Source organism: Micropterus salmoides, unplaced genomic scaffold (genome assembly GCF_014851395.1).
Source record: "Micropterus salmoides isolate LMB-PRFRI ecotype aquatic unplaced genomic scaffold, ASM1485139v1 Ms_hic_scaffold_2, whole genome shotgun sequence".
Taxonomy (NCBI): domain Eukaryota; kingdom Metazoa; phylum Chordata; class Actinopteri; order Centrarchiformes; family Centrarchidae; genus Micropterus; species Micropterus salmoides.
Genome location: NW_024041150.1, coordinates 2,729,877 through 2,742,607, shown reverse-complemented (window position 1 = coordinate 2,742,607; position 12,731 = coordinate 2,729,877). Strand labels below are relative to the sequence as shown.

Sequence of the window (12,731 nt, the reverse complement as noted above, 5' to 3'; positions counted from 1 at the left end):
TGGCAAAATCTGTATTGCGTGACACAACCACGTGACCGCACATTTCTCCTAGCTGTGTCCTTCTCTATGCACGTGTTGGCTGCCTACTAAATCAATATTGTATGAACAGCAGGGTGACCCGAGCTTGCACTAACACACCTGTGATTTGTCTATTATCTCAAGTCAAAAAGCCACTTGTTGTTTAGACTCTCCAAGCCCTTACACTTCAGTGTGCATCTCTGAAAAGGTTTACTTTCTTGGTGACGGATCAATTTAATTTCGAGTAATAGACTGAAATTGCATTTTGTTATTGTTGCCGCGTCTGCTGTCAGTGTCTGTGGAACAACGTCAATTCGACTTTAAGCCGACTGACATTTAGATGGCCTGCTGCGCAACCTTGTTTTTCTGCTGTCCTTCTGTGTGTATGTGTGTGTTAAAAATCTAAATATTTAAAGCAGCGTTTATATCTGCTACGTTGTTTTTGTTCTTTGTATGCGATCAAATCAGACCCTATTTCCAGACAGAGGAGGAGAAGGGATAGAAGAGGTTGTTTCCCTCTCATTATCTGTTGGTGCCTTGGCTTTACCTTGACCTGAGCGCACCACTGTTTTATTACAGGGCCTGTCTCTGTGCCAATTGGAAAGAATAAGAACAAAGCACAAAGTCAATTCAGCCGGAGAGGGACACAGGAAAGCGTGGGCGTACACACCATAACACAAGGGTATAGAGAACGTTCTTGTTTGTCTCTACCATTAGTCACTCCATGCAGAAGTGATTTAGTGTCTAAATTACAGGCTTGGCTCAATGTGAATCATCCGGCTACATCTTGTTCTGCTTTTACATAACAAAATGATTAAAAAAGATTAGACTCACCCCAAAAAAAAAAAGCCTCTCTATTCGTGACTCTAATCAGAAGTGGGGCTACGTACGATAAAACAAATTTCACCTCATGAAGTTCTAACTGTTGCAGAAGTTTTCCATCTTGCATGATTACATCCCAGGTCTGATGTTGATAAAACAGCCTATTACCATGTTTTTTCTTTTACCTGGTACACTGCCGATATCGTATTTTGACATTTGGCCTTCAGTACCGAGACTTTTTAGTTCCCTAGTTATAACATAATTGCTGAGTTATTTCTGTATCTTATTCATGTTCAGTTGTGCCTTTGACTCGGCAGTTACCTTGATAAAGGACTCACAGGTCTACAGCCACACTGGCATCCCTTAGAGACAGAACTTTACACTCCACAAAATGAAGCGCACTGATCATTTTGCCGTTTGTCGAGAGAGAGAGTCTCATGGCTACATGGTTTGTTATCAGGGTGGCCCTTAAAACAGTTATAATTGATATTTTTATAATGATTTATCAAGTGACAATGGGGTCTCTGGTAGTGATGAACCTACATAGAATTATAACTTCTAATCTGCAGCTCCTCTTGGCTTTTGAGCTTTATTGTTTAGCTGTTGGTCCACAACTTTACTGTTCTGGTTGCTTTCAGTGAAAAAAGCTCTTAATGCTATTAAACCCACTGTACACCACCTGACCAGCACACAGACTAGTTAGAGACTAGCAATTGAACATAGTGTCGCATTTAGCAACTAAAGAGCCCGATATTTCCCTCAGGAGTTGGTAGAGCTAATATAGAGTGAGTATAGGATTTACATTCACCCTGCTAATATCATTTAAAGACAGACTGGAACAAAATGTAAACTTCAACGGGCACTTGAATTTCATTAAAAAGTGCTTGGAAATAATGCATCTTCTGTGGTGTCCTTATGTTGCCTAGAAACTATTTCTGCCTAAACAGTTTGAAAAGGATATCCATCACATTGCTGAAATAATGATTCTTTTTAAGATTAGGTGCATAAAGTTTGCCTAAGAACAGGGAAACAAGATACAACATTTCAATCAGGAACGTAACACCTGTTAGTGCAGAGTGGGAATGACTCAGCGCTATACGCTGCTTTGTGTTTCTCGGAAAATGTGTGATTTGACCTTTTCTATCCTTCTTTCTCCGTCGTCTCCTCATTACACTCTTCCTCAAACTTTTTCAGTAACTTCTTCCCACCACACAGCCCCCCTCTTGCTTGTTTCTCTACTGTTGCTTGTCCTAGCTTTAAAAGAACTGTTCTGAAAAATGTCTGTACACCAACAAATGATTTTGTACACAACCACATGATTTCAGAGACGCAGACGATGCACATCTCTCTCTCTCTTTCAACCTTTGTCTTTTCTTTGCAGCATGCAAGTGTAACAGCCATGCCAACGTGTGCCACGTCAACACAGGGAAGTGCTTCTGTACAACTAAGGGCATCAAGGGAGACCAGTGTCAACTGTGAGTATACTATCATGAAACTGCAGTATGGATAAACACCCACACTACCCCTATTTTACTGGACCTCGATCATTAGGTGATCCCCAATTGAATAATAAAAAGATATGAAGAGAACAGAACACTAAAGACACAACATAAACCTGGCTGTACAATGATGTCCAAATATGGCAGCTCACGCAGAAGATGCTTCAGCACGACACTGAATGTGTTTAAGCAGCACTTTTTGGGAGGTTTGACTATAAAATTAAGTTTTGGTTGTCAGTATAGAAAGAATAATAAGAAAATGTGTGTGTGGAAACATTGTGTGTGTGTGTTTTGCCCTGACTGTGCCAGACTAGACCTCAGTAGCACTACAATATCCTAAATGGCTTGGCGGGCCAACACACCACGGAGACGGACTAAAAATTGCTGCGTCAATGAATCTAGCAGGCGATGCTAGAAAGCAGAGACGAAGGGTATGCGGGTGTGAGAGTGGGGGGCATACAGTATGATGAGGCAAGACAACTGAAGCAATCAGTTTTTGATCTCTTTGTTTAAACTTAGGGCTGTAACGCTTCTGAAACCAAGACCGAAATCACGCCACAAAGGTCCACGGTCTCGAGTATGTTAAGCCTAAAATTAGGGAAACTCTTGAGTTTTCTGTTTCAGAGAGCGAGATCAGATAATCCCCAGATCAGTAACTCCGGCAACTGATTCTGTGAACCTAACCTCCTACGTCAGTTTCTCCCCTCCTGCGATGCCTCACAGTTTCATTTCCTCATTCATTGTGTTGATATCAAAGCACATATCTGAACGCATTTACATCTTCAAAAACTTTAAAATCCCGGTTAAATAGGCTTAGTTTTTTACCCAAGCATGATCTTGAACATGACTGCTTTTATGATAAATCTGTCATCGATGTATGGACAGATCTTCGCACATTGTGGATTTATCCTCAGCACAGAATAAAATCTATGTCCGTCTTTACGTAGGCTATAACGCTGTGACTCTGTGGACAGTTGCACTGAAAACACTTACTGTGGGCTACATTACTGCAGTAATCACTGTTTAATATGGAACCTGTAAAACTGATGAATGAACAGTAATCTTTCATATTCTATGTAGGCTAGTCGCACTTATTGGAACATTCCTATCGCTGTTATCAAACTGGAGATAGTGTGACTATTTGTGAGTGAGGATGACTGTGGTGCAGCTAAAAAAAAATAGGCCTAAATAAGGTTTAAATGTGATTTTTTTCATTATTAGCTGCTGATAGTCTGAATGTGTTTTGACAGCATTAATAAAATACGAAATGAGGTTATTAATGTAAAATAGACGTCTAAAACTTTAACACATTTTCCACTGCAAAAAAAATAATTAATAGGCTAACGTGACTGTGACTCTACAATCACAGGTTCACGAGTAAACTGTGTCTTAAATTTGATCTATAGCCTACCTATTTTCATAATCAGGTAGCCACCGGCATTTTGTCCCGTCGGGTTACAGCTTAATAAATATGTAATGACAATATGTAATGAATGTAATGGGCTGTAAAAAAAAAAAAAAAGTCCAGTCTGGTAAATGATGAATGAGCAAAGCTGTGTAGTAGCCTAATAATATTAACGCTTTGATCCTTCTTCCACTCCTGCGTTTTAGAGCCTGTCGTTGGCAGCATTCATATTTCTAGCTCCACCCGATTTAAAATGGAGGCTCTGCCTTTATTTACCCGTTGCCATGGTGAATCGTAGTATCGGAGCTCCATTGAGGATGGCTTTTTGTCATCCGTACGCACACGCTTAAATCGGGCTCAACAAACTCAAGAGTTGATTGAACTGATTTGATCAGCTGTTGGGATAAACTCAGAGTTTGTTAAGCCTGCTTTCTGAACCAGGGCCCTGGTCTCTCATGGCAAACACGCCGGCTTGCTCTGTCTCTATTTCCTTGGATGTGTCTCTGCTGACTTTCTCCATCAGCAGTATGTTTCATAAAGTCACCACTTAATACCAGTTAACATCTCTCTCTCTTTTCTCTGCAAGATGCTAATGTGGGTTGCCAAATATACTTTGGCAGGTGCAAATATACCTGGCCAGCCCGCTCATGTAAAGCATATGTCGAAAACACTGTATTTAACGTTAGCTGTCGGCTTACAGGTAAATATTACACCTTCAACCAATTTTATTGTCTTCCAACTGCGTGTGTCACGTGACTATTTTGCATATCTTATAGATCACTGATTATAAATACCACACAACTCCCATTGTGTGATAGTACAGTTATTAATTTATGTATTTAGAGTCAGATATAATTTCTCAGTGCTCTTTCTGGAAGTCGTTACCTCAGTAGAGAGAGCGTTAGATTTCACTTTGTTACATCTAATTGTTTGAGTTTGATTAGTTTCTTTCATTTGCAGAACAATCAAACATTGGGGGAAAACTCTCTAGAATCCAGTACATATAAATTCCACACATTTTGTGAACAAAAGCTGTAGGATTGTCAAGCCTATACGATGTAATGCTTTGCCATGTGGATTGATTAAGTATCCTGCTCAAACTTTAACCCTGGTTTGTTTTTCTTAAATGCATACCTTGTATCGATTGGCCTATAGTACCTCACAAAAGTGAGTACACCCCAAACATTTTTGTAAATATTTGATTATATCTTTTCATGTGACAACACTGAAGAAATGACTACAATGTAAATGTCTTTGCTACAATGTAAAGATGAAAAGATGTAATCAAATATTTGCAAAAATGTGAGGGGTGGACTCACTTTTGTGAGATAGTGTATCTACACTATATTTGTCTTATCAATATGAGCTGTTATTGTCAGAGAGACGATACACAGCTCAGCAGTATAAATTGAATCGGTTTAAGAGTTCTTTGTGCTTGTGTCAGCTGGAATTTTAAACAGTAGCCCAAAACAAGCAGATGTTGCAGAGGCTGTACTAAAGTGCACCACAACCTGATTGATTCCTCATAGTGTGCATCTTTATTTCTATTGTATTTTTGTGTACTCTAGAATGTTTTTCTCTTCTGTGTGCTGGTGTATTTACGCTGATGGGTCTAGATTGAGCCCATGTAAAATTTCCCCCATTGGGACAAAGTATCGATCTGTCTATCGACGTCTTTCACTTTTAATATTAGACATGCTGAAACTGATGCAGTGTGTTACACCAGTAAAACTGATTTGGCTAGTTAAGAGTTACAAGTAGATTTTAAATATTGTAGCCATCCTGACACACACATACACACACACATCTTGAATCACACCTGCTACCAATTATATAATTTTCTGACCCTTAACTTAAACTTTGCCTTTCACCACTTCTTGCTTTACGCTAATCTTAACATAACCTTGAAGTGAATCTAACCTTCAACTCATCTCCTGACATTAGCATGGCTCCATCTGTGGCGTCCGGTAACATGCCACCTCACCCTCACACTAAAAGACTCTCTCCACATGTTTACCGACAACTTTAATCAATGTATTGCACAAGATGAGTAATTTGACTTTTAAGCTATTTATGTTGGTATCAAAACCCAGGGAATATATTTGCTTAGTTCCAGACCTTTATATTGCAGCTCACTTGTTTGATTTTGCAGCTAATCAAATGGCTCTGGTGTTGTGGACACTAATGGCTGTTTTCCCGATTGGGAAAATCACTGAGCCACAAACTACTTTGCAGGCGGGATAAGGGATGAGCACATCATCTTCTTGTGCCAGATAAAATTGAAACAGAACAGTTTGCATGAAAATGGCTGACAGAGCTATACATATTGTTGTAAGTTAACTTATAGTAAGAACTATTTAACTGACACATATGTCTTAATGAATTATGAAGTCATTTTATCATGCAAGTAACATATTGGCAAATCTGGAACAATAGGTAGCTGCAGTTGAGTGTGAATGTTAGCCTTGCAGCCCCTAGTACTCCTGTTCACTTGGCATTTGTGTCAGTTTTTTATGCGTAATGTTTCGTTTCAACGCTCACAAAAATTCATTATTCTGGTGGAGACTCCACAGACACTGAAAGCAGAAATGGTGTATTTGTGTGTGATCACTTGTGCATCCCTAAGCCACTGTGCTGCAGTCACTTTCACCTGATTTGCTCTGACATGCATCTCTCTCTCTCTCTCTCTCTCTCTCTGTCTGTGTCAGATGTCTCTCTGTCACAGTGCTTTTTGTTTTGCTTGAGTCAATTCAAAATGGTGTGCCAAGTAGAGAGCCATTTCTTTGTCGTTTTGATTATGAACGAGCAATTTCCCCCCGGGGGCGGATGGTAAGCACACTGAGGTAACAGCAGGTGTGTGGATGCATATTTTTGTCTGTGTGTGTGGATGAGTGGATGCTCTGTGCAAACGCACAAACACTAAGAGTCAGAAATGATGGCGCCATTACGTAAAGCAGTTTTTTGTTTCTTTTTTTTTTTGCTTTTGTATATCTTTTATTGTGTGTATGCTCATGAAAATATTGTCTCTGTCTATCGGACTGGATATGTGTGTCTTTGTCTTTCATCTTCATTCAAAGAAAATTAGCCCATTTCTTTCTTTCTTTGTCTGTCCCTCTTCACTGTTTGTTTGTCCTTTTGCTAAGTCAGTGCCTCACAATATTCCTCCCCTCGCATCAACCATAATCCATCAGGACCTTAATGTTGTAGACACAGACAAATATACACACTTTGACAACCACAAGTGCACAGATTATTATTGGCATTACGGGCTTAATATTATAACAGACCTGAGTTTCAGTACTATGCTTTGTTTCAGCCCGACTTGGAAAATTATATATGTTTTTCCCTATTTAAAAAAAGAAGCCAAAGTTCTGTATTGCTAATGTTGTCTAAACCAGTGGTCCGTAATAGTTTTTAATCCACAGCACCCCTTTATATTGTTCCTCTTTGCTGGCAAAATAGTGGTGTTTTGTCTTGAGCTCTTGGCACCGTTGCTACATTTGACAGTTTTTCACTGTAGATGAGGCATTTCATAATGTTACTTCTTTTGTTCCTCCCAAACCTTTGCTTGACTATGACAACCGTTTAATTTTGGCACAGGTCTTTGTTGTGACATAACTGCATATTAACCAGATTTTCATTATGACGACATGAAGATGTTTAGTCCATTTTAATTTGTTTATAAAATTCACCATGTTTAATGTGATGACATGTTATTACTATTAATAAACTATTAAATAAAACACTTTGTGAACCACCGGTAGCAGCTATACCTGAACGTTTTGTAAATAAGAGTAAAAAATTCGGATTAAAACCAGTGAAGTGACTGATCACCAAGATTAAGTAAACAATGCAAATCAGACCAGACTTTTGATAGCAGCTTTCACATTTCTCAGCCATCAATACCTGCCGTAATAGACTCATTTAGCTTGTTTATTTTATCTCATTTATGACCATTCCACCATGGACAATTTTTTTTCTTTTCTCATCCAAATTAAGTTGTTTTCATTTATTTTAAACATCAGAGCAAAGCCTGTAATACATGTTATTGTTGTTAAGGAGGTGTCACATGTATATTATTTGTCATGTGTCATCAATTTGCTCATTAGAATTTCAATAGTTATACATGTCAGAATTTAGTTTTCAAGATATTTTATTGGCCATCGATCCCGGTGATATATTAACCTGATGGCAATCTGAAGGTCAGACAGTCATTAAAGATCATCATGGGGAAAAAGAACATTACAAACTAAATTACTCATCAATAGTAGCAGTAGCTGCTGAGATATATTTCACTGTAACAAAAAGCTGGACGGCTTGTCAGCATCCTTAGGCTGTAAAAATGACTCATATCGCAGCAAAAGCCAGTGTACACTGTGTCTGCGCGTGCTCCGTGTGTTTACATGGCCAAAGTGAAAGTGTGTACAGTAACAGCTGTTATGCAGACAGGTAGCTCAGAGCGTGAAGGTGGCAGGTCAACATTGCTGGATTACGGTCTCAAACTGAGCTACAGATACTCTGAATAAATCAGTTTGCTGTGCTGGTCACAGTTACAGTTTATACCATTCATGAATAATCTATTTAAAGTCTAACCTGAATTTACTTTTACTGTGCGAGCATGAGGTGAGTGAGACAGTGTACTCTTCTTCTGCACCATTCTGATTCACTTTATTTCTGCTTGTTTTCCTCCTTGTTTAATTGTCTGACTGATTGTGTTGATTTATCCTTAATTGGACTCCCCTCCAAATGTAGGGAACTCCACTAATTGACTGCTTATTTACATCTTTCACTGTGTTTGTGCTTATGAATGTTTGTCACTTTGAATGTTGCTAAGCGGTATGTAGTTTTCTGTTTTACACTGATTCATTTTTACGGCTATAGAAATGCAGTTAAACACCTTCACATAGCCAAAAGTAATATACACACACAGAGACAGGACCAATATCATCGTGACCTTTAATCTCATATTTGTTTATCTTAGCAGGAGTTTACAGGAACAGCAAGCAGAGCAAAATACTTATGTATGGGGGTGTCTTTGCTTGTGTAGCTGAGTCAGAGTCTGTTTTAAGTGATGAGGCAATCCAGTCCTGTGTGGCCCTTATCTTTTCCCCATTAGGCTGTTGTAAGCAGCTTAAGTGTCCGTCCCCTTTTTGTTGGAGCTCTGTGTCCAGGACTTAAGTGTCCCCCAAGAGAGAAAATAGCTCATCCTCGCCCCTTACTTAGCCTCATGCAAGTCTGCTTATCCTTCTCGTCTGTGGCAATAATGTTTTGTAGGTGGAAATAAGTTATATTACTAGCTTAATTGTACATTTGATATATTTGCCCGTTCGGAAGAGGATGATTGCTTTGTTTCTCGAATTGCTTCTTGCACCTTTCTCAGGAACCGCTCGTCCCATCGAATTCACACTCTACACTGCACTTCCCCTGGGTCCTCCCATGCCCTTTCAGAAAAGGCCGATCGCTTGGCTCCCGCGATTGCTGCAGGGACCATGTCGGGGGCTATGGCCATTAAGAATGTGTGGCTTTAACAAATCTATATATCAACAATCCTAAAATATACTGTAACTTTTTCCGGCTTAATCCAGTAAAATTTGGTGAGGATTTGTTCAAAATGTGTAGAAGGAGTGGCCAAAATTCAAAATGGTGTAAAATTGATCTAGATGCAAATGGAGGTGGTTATATGGACATATTGTTCTGAACCCATTTTTTTCCTGAGACTTGCAGTTTAAGTTACAACATAAAGTTTGTTGTCGTAGCGCCACCATCTCGCTAAATTGCACCAAATTCGACACTGCAATTCATTGCATCCACAGCAATACACACGTCAAGTGTGAAGGATGACCGAGAAAGCGTCCTTCCTTTATAGTTAGATGACTACAACTTAAAAATATCTGATAGTATTTTTTAGATAATATTTGGCTCCTTAGAGGGCGTTAGGCAATTTATGACATTACATTTATAACGATGAATCTTCTTGTGCGGAAACGGCTTAGTGCTCGATGCACTCATTTGTGGCAGTCGTCTGGAAGCGACTCCAAAGCTTTTAAAGCCACAGAGTCCTCTTGAGATGACGCTGCTCTCTCTCAAAGTCTCTTCTGTGGATCTCAAGCTGTTCATTTAATAAGCCTCTTTCATCCTCTCTTTAGCATCACTTCTCCACTTCTGAAGGGCAGTCCACCTTCTTCCTTTTTTTTCTTTTCTTGTCTTCTCTCCTCAGAAAACTACTGGGCACTGCAGGGGGTTTGCAATTGGTGACTCAAAACGAGAGAGGAAATTGTTCATTTGTTGGACCTTTTCAGCAGTAAATTACTCTATATTTGGTCCTCTAGTGAGTATTTGGGGCAGCATGACGGTGTGTGGGTTTGAGTCAATATAAACTACATTGTGTGTTCATGTTAATGAAGGAACACATCACCCAGGTGTAACAGTGTGTCTCGGTGATGAGTTTTAATCATTGTTGGAGTTTTGAGGCCCAGAGGAATACGATATACTACGCTTTAATACAAAGAAAATTAGTAGGATAAATTCACTGTTTTGCTCTTCTAATGAGTTACTGAAAAGTATGTCTTTTAATCTGGTTTGGTTTGAAAGAGAATGAAATAAGCAATCCACACCAAAATACAGAGACCACCTCTCAACAGGGGATGAGTTCTTGAGTTCTGCGACGCCACTTAACCCCCACCCACAATGATGTCCTTTCATCCCTTCCCAGGAGGCTGAACAAACACTCACATCTGGCCTCTATGACAGTGCCAACGTCAGTCGTCCACACTTGGCCTCAAGTGACTCTAATGACCATAACGACTGTCGTCACAACAGGATTACTAACGAACCAAGCGGTATCCATCACCTTGATAAAGGTTAAATACCTGGGATTCCCTGCCAGTGAATTAGAACTGAAGAAGCCTCTATATGAGAGGCGATACATCTTCGAGTATCTTCAACCAAGTCTCCTTGGACAACTCTGACCTGGATGACTGAGAATCTTCACATCTTTTATCTGCCATTGTTTTCATACCCACCAGCTAATTCTGTATCAAAGCTGTAAGATAAGAACCAATAAGTGCTACCAAAATGAAAACACTTTCAGCTTCTTGAAACCAGCCATTCTGTAGTTTTCAATATTGGTGTAGATGTCAAGTGGTCTGTTAAAGTGATTCACACACTACTATGAGACCAGAAGTATCAGGGAGCTTCTATGTTTGTTTTATTGTCGGTCTGAACTCCTGATTCCGATTGGAAGATCTGTGAGGCGGCCGTGGTTTAAGGCCTCGTCCTTGGCCAGGGCTTATAGTAGAAGAATTAAACATTCAATATCCAACGCTGCTCTGTGACCTGACCTGCTGCAGTGCTACAAGAGAATTCACAAACATTCAGGCTGTAAACCTTACCTGCCCTCTTGTTCTTGTTCACTTATTCTCTTTTTTTCTTATGCGTTTTTTCTCTCTGTTCTCTCCCCACAGTACCTTGCTTTGTCTTTCTGAATCGTCCTGCCCTTTCTCTGTTACATTGTGGAAACCGTGTGCGGACTGTGTGGTGCGTTGGAAGATTTATTGTCCATATTTAGTAAAGCTTGTCAAATACCAGCTGCATATGGGTTTGATAACCAGCGGGGTTTCTTTTTTCTATATGGCTCCGATACAGAATTTCATCAAGCTTTGGCAATGTCAATAAACACTCTTTTTGTTTTTCTTTTTAAAGACTTCCAGATGAATGTCATACAGAGCCACTGAGTCACACACACACACACACACATATCAAACAATATGATTTATATCATTCCATCACAGTGATGCAAAAGCACTTTAAAGACATGTTAAAAGCCTTGACATTATAATAACAATTACAGTTAGTCCTCTTATCATTTTTTAACATTTCTTTTCCATTCGGACCGCAGTGGAAGTTTAATAACGCTGGCTTTTGTTCTCAACTGCCAGGCAATAATTTTCCTATCTGTGGTCTGAATTACTTCAGGTACACGTCATCCATGTGACACTTTAATGGCCTGAAACGTATGCACATCATTTCTTGATGATAACTGGGGAAAAAAACCCTGCACCCCTGATATTTTCTTTAATTACTTTTTGTGTTGAGTGTTGAAATGAACATTATCCTTAAGTGCCCTGATGTTCCTGGACCACAGGGCCATTTCAAACCCACACAAATCCCATTATGTATTTTGAAAATTCATTAGATTTCTACCGGAAAAATCAATTGTTTTTTTTTTTACCTAATTGTGTTGCGGCGGAGCTTACTGGTCATTATAGACTTTCCCTTAACCTAAAGGTCACAACTTTCAACCACAGCCAATTACTGCCCATCAATAAATGTTTCTTTTTAAAATACAGTCAGCCTCTATTTGGTCACAGTGAATAACAGCCTAATGGCTTAAATGTCACAATGAAAGGCTAATGAAAGCTGAGTAGATCCTTTTTTGACAACAGCGACTGGCAGGGGCATGATAAACATTTTTTTGAACATGTCCATAAGGAACAGTGATTGTTGCGTTTAAACTTAAATGACATGGTGTTTTGCTCTTGCCATTATCAGTATGTTTCCTGTTTTATTTCCCACTAAGCAGTATTTATTAATGTCAATCTGAACAGATAAAAAAAAACATCTGAATGAAAGAGATGAATACAAAGTAAACTACCATACAGGAATCCTGCACTAAACATTTGTCTTATTCTATCTTAACTATCTATGGCCTTATATTTTTACTACTTCTATACTTCTGTGCTGCCCTATTGCCTGTATATAGCTCTGAAGCTCTAATCTAAGTATGTGTTGTGTATATAGCAACATAATGGCAAATACTGATTGGACATAGAGAGCCTGAGTCCCTCCCCTTTACTTCGGGAAATATATGTATGGTAGTCAATGGCAAGTGACAACAAATTTTTTGAACCCGTTTGAATTGTGCTCTGAATTATACACATGATGGTCAATTTAAAAAATATATTTAAAAGTCAAGAAAGTCTCAATTT

The 12,731-nt window shown here is 39.1% G+C and overlaps 1 protein-coding gene across 1 annotated transcript in view; it reads left to right on the top strand.

Moving 5' to 3' along the window:
• The first annotated feature begins 2,187 nt into the window (after positions 1-2,187).
• Positions 2,188-12,731, top strand: part of LOC119913070 (attractin-like protein 1) — a 162,280-nt gene continuing 151,736 nt past the window's right edge. Inside the window, exon 1 of the mRNA XM_038732386.1 lies at positions 2,188-2,315. The gene's annotated coding sequence lies outside the window, so the exon portion shown is untranslated. The remainder of the gene's footprint in view (positions 2,316-12,731) is intronic.